The sequence below is a fragment of the Babylonia areolata genome, chromosome 5 (genome assembly GCF_041734735.1).
Source record: "Babylonia areolata isolate BAREFJ2019XMU chromosome 5, ASM4173473v1, whole genome shotgun sequence".
NCBI lineage: Eukaryota > Metazoa > Mollusca > Gastropoda > Neogastropoda > Buccinidae > Babylonia > Babylonia areolata.
The window spans coordinates 9,414,737-9,432,236 of NC_134880.1; the positions used below are offsets into that span (position 1 = coordinate 9,414,737).

Consider the following 17,500-nt stretch of genomic DNA (forward strand, 5'->3'; position numbering starts at 1 on the left):
GCAAGCAGTGGTGCACAGTAGTGGTAATGGCAGTGGCAGCAGTTCCGTGGGCGTCTTCTTTGATTGACAGCAGCAGGCGCCGCCCCTCCCTGCCAGCCAATCAGAGCCCGGCTCTCTCCTCGCCAGCCAATGGCGAAGCTCGCTGGAAGCTCGGGCTGGGCTGAAAGCTTGCCGCTCCTTCCGGATTTGATCGGAGCGCCGCTCGGGTTCTTTTGTCTTGATTGCTCTACGTCATCGCCGCAGTCCGGGTTTTCCGCCGCGCAGCCATGGCGGCCGCAGCGGCATAGCATTAAAAGCGGGCTACCTTGTTGTTTGTTTGTTTGCTTGACGGAGGAGGTATGTTTTATTTTCTCCTAGGTAGGTTGACTTAGTCATTGGGTCGGCAAGCGAATACCACAGGGGACGGAACAGAGCGGAATTTGTGAAGTTTGTTGAGTCACCGAGTGAGGTTGTGCTGGTGATTTTAATTTATTTATTTATTTTTACCCTCTCGTTACGATACTAGCAGCGGACTGGGTTTGATTAGGTTACGAAGCGTAGACCGGACTGTGGCGGCGCGCGGCGCAGCCACGTCATCATCATCATCATCATCATAAGTGTCGTCGTCGTCGTCAGTCACGATCAGACTGATCACCGCCGGGAGGTCCCTGCCGTTTTTTGAACAACAGGTCAGTCCTTTTCTTAAGTTCTGTTCAAACTCCGTCGTAGATTAACATGAACTCGGCAGCTGGTAGGTCGTTTTTGTGGGTACAGTAGTCAGTAGTTACCTACTAGGTTTGTTCGATTTGTTTTCTTGTATTTTTCGTAATATTGGAGCTTGTTGAATTGGTGAGTGGAATGGATCTTTGTGGAAACAGTGCAGTGCCGTCAGCATCAGCATCAGCATCCCGTCAGTCGACTGGAGGACACCTGCCGCCGTCCCGTCAGTGGCCAGACATACCGCATCACGCCACCCCGCACGGGCGGGGCCGGAGTTCCATTCAGTTCGCATCGATGCCAGGTTGGGGGTGGAGGTGGGGGGGATGGGGGGGGGACGATCGGATCATGGGGAGGGCAGAACTTGAACTGACGCCAGTACCCCCCTGCACGGTTGAAGAAGACGGGACTGCTCCGAAGCCTCTTCAGTACAGAAAATCAACAACAAAACAACTTGAACAAAAAACGTTTATAGCCCAAAAGAGAAACGTCAGCTTGGCTTTAGGCCTGGAAGCCGTGGCTGTACTGACGACTGAAGCGAGAAAGCCCTGGACTGGTTTAGCAGGCTGCTGCCTTGTGAGGGTAAAAAGCTCGTCAAGTGAAGCGTGGTAGATAGAGCTTTTTTTTTTCTCCCCCCCCCCCCTCTCCCCCGCCAATATAGGTCATCGGCAGGCCCGGACATATTGGCAGGAGGTGGGCGAGTGGTCGGGGAGGGGGGGGGGAGGTGGAAGGAGGGGGTGGGGGGGAGCCGGGGGGGAGGGGCAAGAGGGGGGGGGGGGGGCAGAGGTGAGTCGAGGGCAAGAGGTGTGGTGGAGCGAGCCAACTGACAGCCAGCGGGTTGCCGCAAGGGAGGGAGGAAAGGGAGAAGAAACGGAGGAGCTTGTGCTCGACTGACTCCCCTCTCATTTCTCAGGTTACCACCACCACCACCACCATCACCGGTTAACGGCCCTCGGAGCAGGGAGTAGAGAAGGTTGTGTCCGGGACAGACAGACAGTGGAGGCTGAGGCCACTACAGGTGATACGAAAAAAAAGAAGAAAAAAATATATTTATTTTTTAAAAGAGACTTGGTTCCCCGGTACAGATAACGTTCAGTGATTGGTCAAGACCTGCCCCGTGCTGCCCTGCATGAGTTGTAGTGGCTCCGGCTGTACAGCACTGAGTCAGTGTCGGTCATCACGAAACGCTACGTTGGACTCGGTATAAGTGGCAAGTCTGTCGTTCAGTTCAGTGGTTGTGCTGTGCCGTGCTGTGCTGTGCTGTGCCGTGCTGTGCTGTGCCGTGCTGTGCTGCGGTCGCCCGCCCGCCTGCTTTGGTGTGTCTTCATTGAAGGTGACCCCTAGCTGTGGCTGATGTCATCGTCGTCCTATTTATTTATTTTTTATTTTCATTATTTTAAAAATTATTTTATATAAATATACATTACGAATTGCTTGTCACCTCGTGTAGTGGGGCGTTCAATAGTGCTGGCAGCCCTAGACAGACAATGCCGCAGCGGGGGCGGCTAACGTCACCCTTAGAAGAAAAAAAATTGAATGTTGTCTGTAGCCACACAGAGCAAGCTGTTCAAACGTTGTTGGGAAGTGTTGCGCAGCTTGGGCCGTTGTGCATGCGCGCGCGCGTGTGTGTGTGTGTGTGTGCATGTGCGTATCTGTGTGTGTCTGTGTGTGTGTGCGTGTGCTGCCTTGCCTATCCCAAACTACCTCCTAGAGCTTGCGTGATGGTATTGATTGGTGATGAGGGTCAGACAGAAAGGCAGGCGGACGGGGACCGACGGACACGTAATATTCGCCAGACACAGCGCCCTCGCTTGCTACTGCTGGTCGTCTCTTTGTATTTTCTGCTCTGTGGTGGGGCGTCAGTTGGCCCTGTGTGTGTGTGTGTGTGTGTGTGTGTGTGTGTGCAGTTAGGCCAGGCATATCTGGTATTCATCAGGTTTCTGGGTTTTCTTCTTTTTTTTTCTTTTTTTTTAGTATAATAATTTATCCATTCTGTGGGTGTGTCTTGACACCGATAAAAAAAAGGTCTCTATTCTATGACGGGAACATTGTGTTGAATTGACTGATAATTTTTTTTTTTTAAAGCTTCTTTTTTTCTGTTTTTTTTTTTTTTTTAATTATTTGAATAGCATGATGTTAAAGCCACTCCCTCCCTGGTTTCTCTAACCCCTAAAAAAAAGAAGAAGAAAAAAAATAGAGAAGAAATAAAGAAACAATGGTGAGAAGAATTAGTAACAGCATGAACACACTGAACCAATTTGAATGGTTACGAAATTGTGTTAGTTTTGAATGAAGATGGGTGGATTGTCTTTTTTTATGTTATTCATTTATTTGTTTATCGGTTTTTTGTTTGTTTGCCTTTCTTTTCTTTTTTTTTTTCTTTTCTTTCTTTTTGTGGTGTAAGGTGGGTGGCGAGGGGAGAGAGGAGGAGGAGGAGGACGGACTAGAGGTAGGATTCCAAAAGAAATAGATCTGGGGAGACTAGACTTGAAGTATTATGGACCATCTACCCATGCAGTCGTGGTGATGGTGATGGTGGTGGTGGGTTCGTGACAGCCCATGCGTGCGTGCTGAGGCAGGGAGCCAGTAATTACCTTGCCCCAGCCCCTCTAGTGCTACACAAGCTCTACTTGCCGCTCTCAGCACTTCCATCTAGTCCACTCCGCTCGTGAATATTGGATGACGGGGGGGTTTGGATGGTCTGGGTCTGAGTCCTGAAACATAGATGACTGCCGCAGACGACTCCCCCACCCCCTTCCTCCCCCTCCACACACACACACACACACACACACACACAGATATATATACATACCCCTCCCAGAGACTAGCAACTCACTGTTGTCACGACAAGAAGAAAACGCGGGGTGGTGATGTGAAGTGGGCAAGCACAGCCAGTGTTGTGTGGTGTGGTGTGGTGTTGGGTTGGGCTGTGTGGTTCAATAGGACGAGCAGTGGTGTGTGTGTGTGCGCGCGTCTCTCTCTCTCTCTCTCACACACACACACACACACACACACACACACACACAAATCTCTATCGCTGTCTCTCATACACACGCAGTCTCCCACATTGTCTTTGGCTCTCTCTCTCACACACACACATCTCACATCTCATCACTTTTTCTGACGTACACCTCTCTCTCTCTTTCTCTCTCTCTCTCTCTCTCTCTCTCTCTCTCTTTCTGTCTTTCTCTCTCTTTCTCTCTCTCATTATTCCTTTCCCGTCTCTCTCTCTCCCCCCCTCTTTCTCCCCCCTCCCCTCCCCCACAACTCTCTCTCTCTCTCTCAGGCTTGTGGCTCACCGGGTGTGTCTGTCTGGTTGGTGCTGTTGCAGGCGGGAGCCTCTGTTGCTGTCCTCAGACCTGCACGAGCCGGCTGGCGAGGAGGGATGGAGGAGGAGGAGGGTGTGCAGCAGACACAGACAGACAGACAGACGGACAAGAAAGCGGGCTCGGGTGGGGTGGGGTGTAGGGGTGGTGATGGGGGGTTCTGGAAGTCTGGAGCCGTCCAGTGTGTGGTGCTGTACGCTGTCCTGCTGTTCCTCCTGCTGTTGCCGTTGCCGTCTGTCAAGGGTTGGCACACACACTACAACTGCTGCAAACCACCCCTTTTTTTTCTTTTTCGGGTCTGCTTCAATGTGCGTGTGTGTGTGTGTGTGTGTGTTGGCGATCAGTATCGGACCAGTGAGATAGGATCGGGAAGGGGGAGGGGGAGGAGGAGGGGGGTGGGGGTGGTGGTTGTCGCGTGTGACTGGTATCCCCTGGAACATACTAATTCTACCACAGGAGGAGATGGTAGACATACTACAAAGGAGAGAGTTAGTGACCGGTCCCCGGTGATGGTATCTGAAGCCATTGTCAACCCCCCCGCCCTCACCCTCACCAACATCACTGGGGTTTGTTTTTTTTCGTTTCCCCCCCCCCGCTTCGCTGCCCAGAGGTGGTGGTGGTGGTGGTGGTGGGTGGACAGTGGTCGTGGCGCTCAGTTGATCTGGTCAACACAAAAGCCATGAACCCGTCCGTCGACTGAGTCGCGAAGCGTTGACCACAACGGTCCCCTTGATAACGCAACAGCGGCAGCCAGCACGTGGCAGCTCTATCAGTTTTCCTTGATTGTTAAAATCGTGCAAGGCAATTGCAACAACTAGTTTATATATATATATATATATATATATATATATATACATACACACATATATATATATATATATATATACAGAGAGAGAGAGAGAGATAGGTGCTAGGGAGGCATCCAGCAGACGTTGGTGAATCAGTTCCCTTGCCGGTGATTGGATAAACAGGGTCACGTGGGCATTTCCTCATGCAGAAATTAAAATCAGATTGATTGTCGGCAAGTGTGATTGACCCCCCCCCCCCCCCCCCACCCCCAAAAAAAAGCGCGGCAACAACCTCCACCCCCATGCCTCCCCCCCCCCCCCCCCCCCCCCCAAAAAAAAAAACGAAATGAGAATAACAACCCCTGTTTAAAAAGCAACTGGTTTTTAGTCGATTTGGGGGGCACACAAAAAAACAAGAAAAACAAACTAACAAAGCGAGTCACAAACGAGTGGATTGTCGAGACTGGGACTGCCGGCGACAGACGAACCCGGGTGTGGCCTGTATGGGGGGGGGGGGGGGGGACTCGGAATGGGCGGCGTGGGAGTAATGCCAGTGAAGCGGTGCAGATGATGGGGCAGCATTAAAAAAAAAAAAAAAAAAAAAGGAATAAAAACGAATCACTTAAATAAGGAGGACTGCGCGGGTGATCCTGTTGGGAGAACACCCAGACTTAAATTATTATTGCCAGAGAAGAGACGGGGGGACGCTTTGCTCCACACTGGTCCAGGGGGAGGAGAATTGTGCTCCCCAGTACACACACACACACAAGACCCTATAATTATATGTATATAAAAGTGAAGACGTAAGCGCTTCCTTTTTTTTTTTTTTTTTTTTTTTTTTTTTGCAGGGAAGCTCTGTGTGCTTCATTGTTCATTGAACGAAGAACTGCTTCACATCTGTTTAATTAAAAATCTTTTCTCCACCCCCCGACGACCCCCTCCCCCCTTACCCTCCCCCACCGCACCTCACAATCATAGTATGTGGCTGGCTGGTAGAATAACTACGTAGAAGCAGCCCTCACGATCACGATTTGGCCTGCAGCTGTTGTGTGAAGGGGGGGGAAGAGGAGAAACTGGAGGACAGAGGAGAGGAGGAGGACCTGGCAAGGGACAATGCATGACCTACACGTGTGACATCTTCACAGGTGGGGTCGGGGTGGGGTGGGGGTGGGGGGGGCCCGCGGCTGTGTGCTATTTTACCCAGGTCCTTGCTACGTCACTCTCTACGGCACGGCACGGCACGGCACAGCACGGCACAGCACAGCACGACACTTAAAGGCCACGTGGACAGCCTGGAGGGGGGGGGGGGGTGGGGGAGAGAGATAAGAGCCGAAAGGTGCCGAGAGGGTCGCGGAGGGAGTGTGGGGGGAGTGGGAGGGGGTCGTTGGGCGGGGGGGAGGGGTGATGGGGGGGGGGGGAGGGTAAGGGACGACACTACCACACTTCACGGCCAACAATGGCCGCCGATGCTCCTCCCTGCTTCCTCCCCTCCCCTCCCACCCCCACCCCCACCCCCAACCCATCACCTCCCTCCCATACACCCAAACATTCACCCCCTTCCCTCCCCCCCACCCAATCCCCTACCCTGCCTTCAACCCCCCACACACCCCCACACACACCTCCTTACCCATCAACACCGCGCAGTTTAGAAGCTCGCTACGAATAGAAAAGAAAGGGGGAGGGGGGGGGGAAGAATTTAAAAAAAAAAAAAAAAGAAGCAAGCCAGAAAAAGATGCGATGACCCTCGTGTAAGTCACCACCCTTCTTCACCTTGTCGACGGAGCAAGTGTGCGGTTTGGTGTGTGGCTGGCTGTCTCCTCTTCAGAGGGTCCGCCCGCCCTTGTTGCGCGCCATCCAACAAAGGGGACGGCCCTGCCCTGCTGCTTGCGCCGACATCAAGTCTTCACGAAGGCAGTGCCGGAAGTAATGTGCCAACATCACGGTTGGATTTTTTGTTTGTTTTTTTTCTTTTTGTGTCTGTGTGTGTGTGTGTGTTTTGTGGGGTTTTGTTTGTTTGTTTGTTTCCTCTGGGTTGGTAAGTCCAGGGTGGAATCTACCGAATCATTGCCTGGTCCGTAAAGGTGAGTCTATTTATTTATCTTTGTTTTACTTGTGCAGGGTTTTGATTTTTGGTTGCTTTGGTTTATCTGTGTGTGTGTTGGGGGGGGGGGGGGTGCGTGCGTGAGTGAGTTTGTTGCTTGCTTACCGTTCTAGGTCGTTTTCCTTCGTTTTTTCTCCTTCCTGTGTCGTGCCTCTCTCTCTCTGTCTCTCTGTCTGTCTGTCTCTCTCTCTCTCTCTCCAACCTTTCCTTATATTTCAGCTGCTCCTTACACCTTCAAAACAACAACAACAACAAACAAACAAACAACAGCAACAGAGCAACTACTGACTGAACCCCGCCCCTCCCCCCCCCCTCCTCCTGTTCCTCCTCACTCCTCACTCATCACTCCATCCACCACCACCTCCACCCTCCACCTCCACTCAGCCCGCCGATGAAGAGCTACAAGGGAGAGACAGAGAGAAAGACAGACAGAGAGAGAGAGCACACTCAGAGAAGTGCCCCAGGCTCCGGTTTTGTCTTTGGTTATCTAGCTGTATGATTGGCATTGAAACATCATAAAGCTAGGTTACCAAAGGCAAAAATGGACGCCAATGCCCACCTGCTGAGGAAACGAGAGAGGGGCGAACATCTACCTACCTACCTGCCTACCTACCCGCCTTCACGCCTGGCAACCTACCTACCTACCCAGGGAACACGACATGAAGAGAGAGAGAGAGAGAGGAGTAAACGAGTTTGGTGTGTTGGGGAGAGAAGGGCTGGTTGCCTGTCGTGGGCATGTGTAGTTGTTGCAGCAAACATGTTGCCCTTTGCTGTTTAAAACGGGGGGGAGGGAGGGGGGTGAGGGGGAGGAAAAAAAACAAACGGTGAGTGGGATTTCTTTCTCCTTTTTTTGTTTTGTTTTTGTTTTCGTTTTTGTTGTTTTATTCTTTTAGTTGTTGTTGCTGCAGTTCGCGTTTTTCCTTCTTCTTTTTTTAATATTTATTATTATTAATTTTTTGTTATGATAATTACGACTTTCAGACTCTTGTTGAAACTGATCGCGTGCTTTTGCTTGTGTTGTAGGCTTGTTTTTTCTTGCCACCCCTATCCCCCCCCACCCCCACCCACCCTAATTTCACCATCCAATGTTTGGTGGATTTTTTTTTTTTTTTTTTTTTATATCAAGTTTGTCTCGTGTGGTTATCGAATGCTCCAGTCGTCAGCTTTCACTTTAAATCTGTTCTAGTGTGCATGGAAATGTTTTGTTTTTTTTTCTCTCGTTTATTGCTCCTGTTTAATCAGTTCATGTTTCATGTTGTTTTCTCTGTGTGTTTGTGTGTGTGTGTGTGTTTGTGTGTGTGTGTGTGTGTGTGTGTGTGTGTGTGTGTGTGTTGGGTAACTGTCTACTTTTGCTTTGTTGCACCTGATGCAATTTCTGTTTATGGGATAATGAAGTTATCCTTATCTTATCTTAATTACCGAGTAAGGTTCTGTGCTGTGCCGTTCTGTGCTGTGCTGTGCTGTGCTGTGCTGCAGTGCTGTTACATGCTGGTCAGTAAAGATGTAGCTGAATGAAAGTAGAAATCTCTGGTACTTGGAATGGAATGGAACCCGGAACCTTAGTTTCCTTGTCAGGAGCCTTGCCACCCTTCCGTTAAAAAAAAAAAAAAAAAAAAAAAAGAAAAGAAAAAAAAAGAGAAAGAAAGTCGTGTCCAAGTTTAGGTGGTTTGAGTTCAGATCTTGAAGGGTTAGCCTTCTAGTTTGGAGGATTTTTTTTTTTTTCCAAACTATGAAGTACAATGTTTTGGGTGATTTTTACCAGGGCGATTAAGTTTTTTTAGAGGTGTCTTCTTGCGAGGATGTTCAAAATTTAGAGGTTTTCATCAATGGTGGTCCATTTTAGAAGTTTTTAAGACCATTTTTAAGTTTGATGGGGCTTTTGTTTTTTTTGTTTTGTTTTGCATTTGTTTTACTATTTTACCAGATTCAAACTCTCGACTGTTGGCCGCCGTTTTTTCTCTGTCTCTGGACCTTGCAATTGGAATGAACTTCTCTTTCGCTTCGTCAAGTCTCCACACTCAGCTCTTTCAAGTCTGGCCTTAAAACCCACCTCTTCCCAAAATAGCCCCCCCCCCCCCCCCCCCCTTGCCTGCCCTTCCTGTCTTCAGTTTGTACAGTTTTAGAGTTATGCATGCGTGTGAATGACTGGTGCGAAAGCGCTTTGATTTGTCTATGCATAAGATTCAGCGCTATATAAATACCATTATAATTATTATTATTACTACTACTACTACTTTTTCAAATTTTGGAGGAGTTGTTTTTCCAAACCAGGGTATTCAAGTTTTGGGTAGCTCCAAACTATGGTATCCCCAAGTTTTGGAGCTTTTTATTTATTATTATTTTTTTTTTTATAAATATTTCTAATGCATCTTGTTTGGGAGAGTTTATTTGTGGATTTTTTTTTTCAAAGTGTTATGAATGCGTGTTGGTGGCTTTTAACTATTGTGTTCCAATTTTGGAAGGTTATTCACTGTGATGGTCCAAAGTTTGAATGTTCTGACTCTGGAACTTGATGCTCAAGTCTTGAAGGGTTTTTAGCTGTGGTGGTTCAGGTTTGGAAGTTCTAACTCTATTATTCAAGTCTTGAAGGTTTTTAGCTGTGGTGGTTCAGGTTTGGAAGTTCTGACTCTATTATTCAAGTCTTGAAGGTTTTTAGCTGTGGTGGTCAAGGTTTGGAAGTTCTAACTTTGTTCAAGTCTTGAAGGTTTTTAGCTGTGGTGGTCAAGGTTTGGAAGTTTAAACTCTATTGTTCAAGTCTTGAATTTTTTATTTATTTATTTTTTAGCTGTGGTGGTCAAGGTTTGGAAGTTCTAACTTTATTATTCAAGTCTTGAAAGTTTTTAGCTGTGGTGGTCAAGGTTTGGAAGTTCTAACTCTGTTCAAGTCTTGAAGGTATTTAGCTGTGACTGTTAAGTTCTGAGGCACCCAGTTAAGATGTTCAAACTTTGGAGATTTTTTCAATAACGGTGTTAAAAATTTTGATTTTTTTTTCTTCATGTTGTTTTCAAGTTTTGGAAGTTTTTAACTGTAATTGCTTTGAGAGTTTGTTGTTTTGTTGTTGGGTTTTGCGATATTGTTCAAACTTTGGAAGTTTTTAATTATGTAGTAAGATTTGTGGAAATTTTGTTTCAGCTGGTTTAATTTATCAAAATTTTCACGTTTATTGATGTTTTAAATTGTGATTTTTTTTTTTTGTTTTTTAATATTAGTGTTCAGATTCTAGATGGAGTTTTTAAAAACTGTGTTGTTTTAGTTAGTTAGTTAGTTACTTAGTTATTTTTATTTATATAAATGTATTTTAGTGTTTATGTTTCGGATTTGTTAACCGTGGTGTTTTACTTTTTTTTTAGTGTTGACGTTTTGAAAGTTTTTAAGTGTGGTGTTACATTCTTAGATTTTTATCTTACTATGGTTTTAAATTTTTGGACGTTTTTATGTATAGCATTATTTTATTGTTGTTACTTTTTATTTTGCTATACAGTGTAGTGTTCGTGTTTGGGGGAAAAAAACCAACAAACATTTTAATCATGATGTTACATCTTTTTATTTTATTTTATTTTTTTAAACTATAATGTTCACGATCGGAAGTTTGAACTGTGGTGTTAAATTTTTTTAATTTTTGTTTCACAATAGTGTTCAGGTTTTGGAAGTTGTTGTTTTTGTTTGTTTGTTTGTTTTTTTTAACTTTATTTGCTTGTTTGTTTTTTTTAATACTACATTGTTCGTGCTTTGGAATTTTTTTTTTAAGGTGTTAATTTTGTAAATTTTTGTTTTCGTTGGTGTTCGCGCTTTGGAAGATATTAACCGTAGTGTAAAATTTTGGGAGTTTTCTTTTTGTATTACAGTGTTCAGGTTTTGGAAGTTTTTACTGAACTGAACTGAACTGAACTCTCCTCTTTCCCGTCTTTTCTCGTATATGATATATGTCCCACACACTCGCGTTATGAAGGAGAATATTAACATAGTGGTACTGCAAATAATAAAACTCACACATAACGGGATACTTTCATTTCTGTTTGCTTTAGAATTTAACTTGCGTATCCATTAAGACATACACATCCCTAATTATCAAACGCATTATGTAAGCTTACATACTTACATACGCTTATAAATGTACAAATATGCATACGAACAAACATACACACGTCAACACATAAAAACGAAATTAACCAACAAGCGAAAAATGTGTCATCTGTACAGTAATTCGTGAACTATAGTGCATGATAACGATGTCGATTTTGTTTAATGGTCACCCCCGAACCCACCCTCCTGGAAAAAGTGGAGTGATGGCCTAGCGGTGACGCGTCCGCCTAGGAAGCGAGAGAATCTGAGCGCGCTGGTTCGAATCACCGCTCAGCCGCCGATATTTTCTCCCCCTCCACTAGACCTTGAGTGGTGGTCTGGACGCTAGTCATTCGGATGAGACGGTAAGCCGAGGTCCAGTGTGCAGCATGCACTTAACGCAAGTAAAAGAACCCACGGCAACAAAAGGGTTGTTCCTGGCAAAATTCTGTAGAAAAATCCACTTCGATAGGGAAAATGCAGAAAAAAAATACCAAAAAATGGGTGGTGCTGTAGTGTAGCGACGCGCTCTCCCTGGGGAGAGCAGCCCGAATTTCACACAGAGAAATCTGTTGTGATAAGTAGAAATACAAATACAAATACAAATACCCCCACTCCCGAAAAAAAGAAGGAAATAAAAAGAGGCAGGACAAACTCACACACGTACATATGAATTATGTATATACACAATACAGTTCGTACGAATACATGAACAATAAATAAGTGAAAACAAACATGCGCATATCAGCACATCTATGCATGATAGATATACACACAAATTTACATTTATATGCGTATTTCAAATGTAATATGCATGATAGATATACACACAAATTCATATTTGTGTATTTCAAATGTAATAGATAGGAGAGGGAGGAAGAGAGAAAAAATGGATGTCATGTCAAACGTTTTATCACAATAATTATAATTCTGTACTTAAAAAACATACAGAAAGATGAAAAGTTGTGTGAGCAGGAAAGCAAATACACGAAATGTAAGAATCAGACTTAACCTGCCAGTTCGAATGATGAAAGGAATTCCGTTTACATCAAACAGACAGTGTGCTTTGATAAAAGGTTAATTAGAAATCGAACGTCCTTGAAAGACAATCGGGACAGCGAATTCATGATAATAATATATTCTTTTACATATTTATTATTTTTGAATGCACGTGAATTAATAATATAGGGAACTGTCGCATTCAACAATTTAGTTGATTTCGGTAAAAACCCACTGGAGTGAACGTGGGAGTTGCAGCGCACGAACGAAGAAGAAGAAGACATCAAATTCGGATCAGACTGGCTCAGCATGGGAAGGCGGGGCCCATCCCTCTCCTTCCGCCACGCCCGTTCTAATCCCGCCCCCTCCCCCCCCCCCCCCCCCCCCCCCCCCCCCCCCCCAACCCCACCAACAGTGAAGTGATGGCCTAGAGGTAACGCGTCCGCTTAGGAAGCGAGAGAATCTGAGCGCGCTGGTTCGAATCACGGTTCAGCCGCTGATATTTTCTCCCCCTCCACTAGCCCTTGAGTGGTGGCCTGGACGCTAGTCATTCGGATGAGACGATAAACCGAGGTCCCGTGTGCAGCATGCACTTAGCGCACGTAAAAGAACCCACGGCAACAAAAGGGTTGTTCCTGGCAAAATTCTGCAGAAAAATCCACTTCGATAGGAAAAACAAATAAAACTGCACGCAGGAAAAAAAAAAGAAAAAGAAAAAAAAAAAGGGTGGCGCTGTAGTTTAGCGACGCGCTCTTTCTGGGGAGAGCAGCCCAAAATTTCACACAGAGAAATCTGTTGTGATAAAAAGAAATACAAATACGAATACAAAATACAAACGAAAAGTCAGGTACCCGTTCACACCTGGCTGCCGAATCTAGATACCAGATTGTTGTGAGGGAAATCGGAGTAAGGAACCTTTCGCAAGGACACCACACTTTGCCGAAACGGGGGGCCTGGAACTCCCTTGCTGTCATCGAAATTATTCTATTGAATTGCACTGATTGTGTGTGTGTGTGTGTGGGGGGGGGGGGGGGGGGGGGTGTCAGTTTCTGTTGTTGTTGTTTTGTATCAGTTTCTGCTGTCTCCGGGAAAAGCGCGTCGCCACACAACAACACAACAACACGCCGAGACAGGGCCTCGAACCCTGATCTGTGGTGAACACTCTGGGTCAGAAGTCTAACGCCTCACCGCTTTTGCCACAGCGTCTCAGTGCACGTTAAAATCAAGGTGGAAAATGAGGACTCAGGCTGACACACACCCAGAAGAAAGAAGAAAAAAAAAAAAAAAAGAAAGAAAGAAAGAAGAAGACAAGCGAGTGTTAGATGAGGATGGAGACAGAGAGGCGAGTCATAGGTGTAACGATGGAGAGAAGGAGGGAATTTTTGAAGAGAGATACAATTAACACATCAAGTCAATTAACACATCAGCCGGCCGAGTGGTTAAAAAGCGTTGGACTTCCTGTCTGAGGGTCCCGGGTTCGAATCTCGGTAACGGCGCCTGGTGGATCAAGTTTACGATCTCCCAGGTCCACCTATGTGCAGACCTGTTAGTGCCTGAAGCCCCTTCGTGTGTTTACGCACACAAAAGATCAAAATATTCACGTTAAGGATGGGTATCTCTCTGTCTGTCTCTGTCTCTGTCTCTCTCTCTCTCTCTCTCTTTCCACTGCCAGTCTCTCGGAGGCAGGAAATAACTGTACGTACGTCGCACTTGATAACTATTTAAAATGGTATGTTTAATCAAAGGAGATAATATATGTGCAACGGTGACTTGAAGTTGTTGTGTTGTGATATTTGTTTGTTTGTTTTGTTGTTTTTGTTTGTGTTTTTTCATCGGTTGAATTTTTTAATCTTGGTATTACTAACGAGAAGTCATCCCTCTTGGTTTGGGGAAGTGGTGGGGGGGGGGCAATGAGAAGGTGGAGGGTGGGGGTGGGTGCTGGCAGGCAGGGATGGGGGAGGAGGACTTGGAAGGCAGTGGTCATGTCAACCGTTTGATGATGACAGCTTGAACTTTGTGAAAACACCATAGCTTTTTTTTTTTTTCCTTTTTTTTGTGTGTGTGGTCCTCACCCCATCCTACCACCCACCCTTTTGCGATGTGTGTCCACCCCCCGCCCCCTCTCTCTTCCTCTCCCTCCCTTTCTCTCTCTCTCTCTCTCTCTCTCTCCCAGCCTCCTCCTCTGTCTTCTTTACTCTTCCCCTTGTCCATTCTTCCTTCTGCTGTCCACCACGCCCCGTCCCTATTGTCTTTGTTCTTATTTATTTATAGCGCCATTGTATTGTACGCAAGTATCTTTGCTTATGTCTGTACATGCTTACTTAATTTTGATGTTGCTGTTGTGAATTTGACTGTCGCATTTTTGTTTTCTTCTCTCAATTATTATTGTTGTCCAGAGGGCCGAATGTAAAGGAGTATTTTGTGCTTACTCCTTTACCCTCGTAAAATAAAAATTTCGTTCCTTCGTTCGTTCTCTGGATCTCTCTCTCTCTCTCTCTTAGATTTAAGGTATACAGAATGATCAATTATTTGCATAGTGTTCCAATTTATATGCGTATGCATACTGCTAGAGGTTTGAAGTATTTAATGACGAAATTTAGGTTCGGTGTCTCTGATATTTTTACTCATCAGTATCGTTATAGGCAGTCAAACATTTGTAATTTGTTATGCCCATTATGCAAAGAATCAACTGAAGATGAGGTCCATTTTGTGCTTAGTTGTCCAGCATTGAGAAATATTAGAGAACGATTAATTCCACTCAAATTTTATAGACAGCCTTGTTTATTTAAACTGATATTGTTATTGTCATCTACGAACGAAACTATTGTACAACATTTTGCTTTGTATTTGCATAGAGCTTTTAAACAACGCAATGCTTATGTAACGTAATTTTTCTTTGTAGTAATATGCGACTTAATGTCAATTCCATGTGTACCCCCTTCTAAGGGGCTATGGCCTATATGAATAAAACATCTACATCTACATCTCTCTCTCTCTCTTTCTGGATATCTCTCAGGAGCTCTCTCTCTAAAGACCTCTCTCTCTCTCACTCTCTCTGTCAAAGGAGGAAGTTGGCAGAATGGTGATGACGCTTATCTGCCAATTCAGAGTCCGTGAGGATCTGGGTTCAAATCCCGCTCTCGCCCTTGCTACCAAGTTTGACTGACTGGAAAATCAAACTGAGGGTCTATTCGTTCAGATGAGACGATGGACCGAGGTCCCGTGTGCAGCACGCACTCGGCGCACTGAAAACAAGAACCCATGGCAACAAAAGTGTAGTCCTCTGGCAAAATGCTGTAGAAGAACTCCACTCTGATAGGTGCACAAATATATATCGATATGCATGCACTCAAGGCCTGACTAAGCGCGTTGGGTTATGCTGCTGGTCAGGCATCTGCTTAGCAGATGTGGTGCAGCGTATATGGATTCGTCCGAACGCAGTGATGCCTTGAGAAACTGACGCTCTTTCTCTCTCTGTCTCTCTCTCAATACTCTCCCCTCTTTCTCCCTCCCCCCTCTCTCTCTCTCACAATACTCTCCCCCTCTTTCTCCCTCCCCTTTCACTGTATCTCTCTCTGAATGACTCTCTCTCTGCTCTCTCTCAATCACTCTCCCCTTTTTCTCGCTCTCTCCCTCCTGCTCCCCCACCCTCTCTCTCTCTGTCTTTCTTTTTCTTACTCTTACCCTCTCTCTCGTCTTTCTTTTTCTTACTCTTACCCCCTCTCTCTCTCTCTCTTCAGTTCTTCCCTCTCACACCCTCACCCCACACACCAACCTGACCCCCAGTCTGTCTCGATTCCCTGAACTGTACTGGCCCTGAATTAAAAAAAAAAGAAAAAAAAAGAAAAGATAATAAAGATAAAGAAAATAAGAATAGGAAATTGTTATGAAAAACAACAACAACAAAAAAACAAAAACAACAACAACCAAAACACCCTCAAAAACGAAGAAAACCCGCACATCATCTGTGAGCAATCTATCCCGGGGAAACAGCATGACAGGCGACAGTGATATCAAACCGGATTTTTAACAGGACTGCTAGGTTCATAGAATCATTCCTCGGAGTAAGGTGGCAGAATGGTCAAGACGCTCAGCTGTCACCAATACAGATCGAGAGTCCGTGAGTTGAGAGTGTGGGTTCGAATCCCGCTCTCGGTCCTTTCTCCCAAGGTTAACCCTGAAAATGAAACTGAGCGTCCAGTCCTTCGGATGAGACCCATAATTCGAGGTCTCCGTGTGCAGCACACACTTGGCGCACTGAAAAAGAACCCAAGGCAACGAGAGTGTTGTCCTCTGGCAAAATTCTGTAGTTTAAAAAAAAAAGAAAAAAGTCCACTCTGATAGGTTATGCGTTGGCTTATGCTGCTGGTCAGGCATCTTACTAAGAGGAGATGTGGGTGTTGCGTATATGGATTTGTCCGAACGCAGTGACGCCTTCTTGAGAAACGATAACTGATTCACGGCCACAGGGGGAGGGGAGTTTCGGGGGTGTGGGTGGTGGGGGGAGGGGTGGAGTACTCCATATGGCTGGCTTTTGTGTGTGTGTGTGTGTGTGTGTGCTTGTCAACAGATCGTCAGCCCCCTTGCCCCCCGGTGCCCGTTGGGAGGGGGCGATTGTGTTTGAAGCGGTGCGGTGGGGAGGAGGGGAGGGAGGTGGTTAGAGTTTGGTTCCATCAAGGAAGAGAGGGATTTAACAGTGCGAGGTGGAATGGGGTGTGTGTTGGAGGAGGGGGAGAGGGCGTGTATACGGATCAGAAAGGAGAGTTTATTGTGTTGTTGATTTTTTGTTGTTGTTTTTTTGTTGTTGTTGTTGTTGATAACGTTTATCACCCGAAGTGCATTTTTATTATTTTGTTTCATTTATTACTACTATTTTATTTAATTAGTTATTCGTTGATTTATTTATTTGGCTTCGGGAGTTGTGTGAAGCCATGTTTATTCTTGCTTTCTTACAAAAAAACAAACAAAAAAAAACAACCAAAAAAAAAAAAAACAACCATTGTGAATTTATTTGATTATTTAGTCATTAATCTTTCATGTTTGTTATTTTTTTCTGTGGATTAATTTTTTGGTGTTTATTGATGTTTTGTTTGTGTGTTTTGCTTTGTTGTCTTTATTGTTCAGATTTTTTTTTTAAAGCTATATTCATTTGTTTACTTATTTATATATCTTTTATATATTTTGTATCTGTGTGTGTTTTTTGATGTTTCGTCTGTGTAGTTTGCTTTGGGTCCTTGTTGAGTGGATAGGATTAAAAAAAAAAATATTTGTATACTTATTCACTAATTATGTATTCTGTACTTGTGTGTTAATTAATGCCTTGTTTGTGTAGTTGGTTTCTGTGTCTTTCTTGGGTAAGAATTTCTATATTCATCTGCTTTTCTTGATTATTCGCTTTTTATTCTCTATTTTATTCGTGTGTTTAGGACTGAATTTTTTTTTTTCTGTGGTATGCTTTGATGGCTCACAGACGTTAGATTTACTATTATAATTCCTCCTCCTCTCTCTCTCTCCCTCCCCCTCTCTCT

At 45.1% G+C, this 17,500-nt stretch overlaps 1 protein-coding gene and 1 long non-coding RNA gene across 3 annotated transcripts in view; both read left to right on the forward strand.

Moving 5' to 3' along the window:
- LOC143282359 (uncharacterized) overlaps positions 1-4,564 on the forward strand; it is a 53,533-nt gene extending 48,969 nt beyond the window's left edge. For both annotated transcript variants that reach the window (XR_013055243.1, XR_013055242.1), the window contains exon 3: positions 4,028-4,564. This is a non-coding gene — a long non-coding RNA (uncharacterized LOC143282359). The remainder of the gene's footprint in view (positions 1-4,027) is intronic.
- The window catches only part of LOC143281918 (uncharacterized), a 210,235-nt gene that overhangs the window by 125,988 nt on the left and 66,747 nt on the right, over positions 1-17,500 (forward strand). The gene's annotated exons all lie outside the window — the stretch shown is intronic.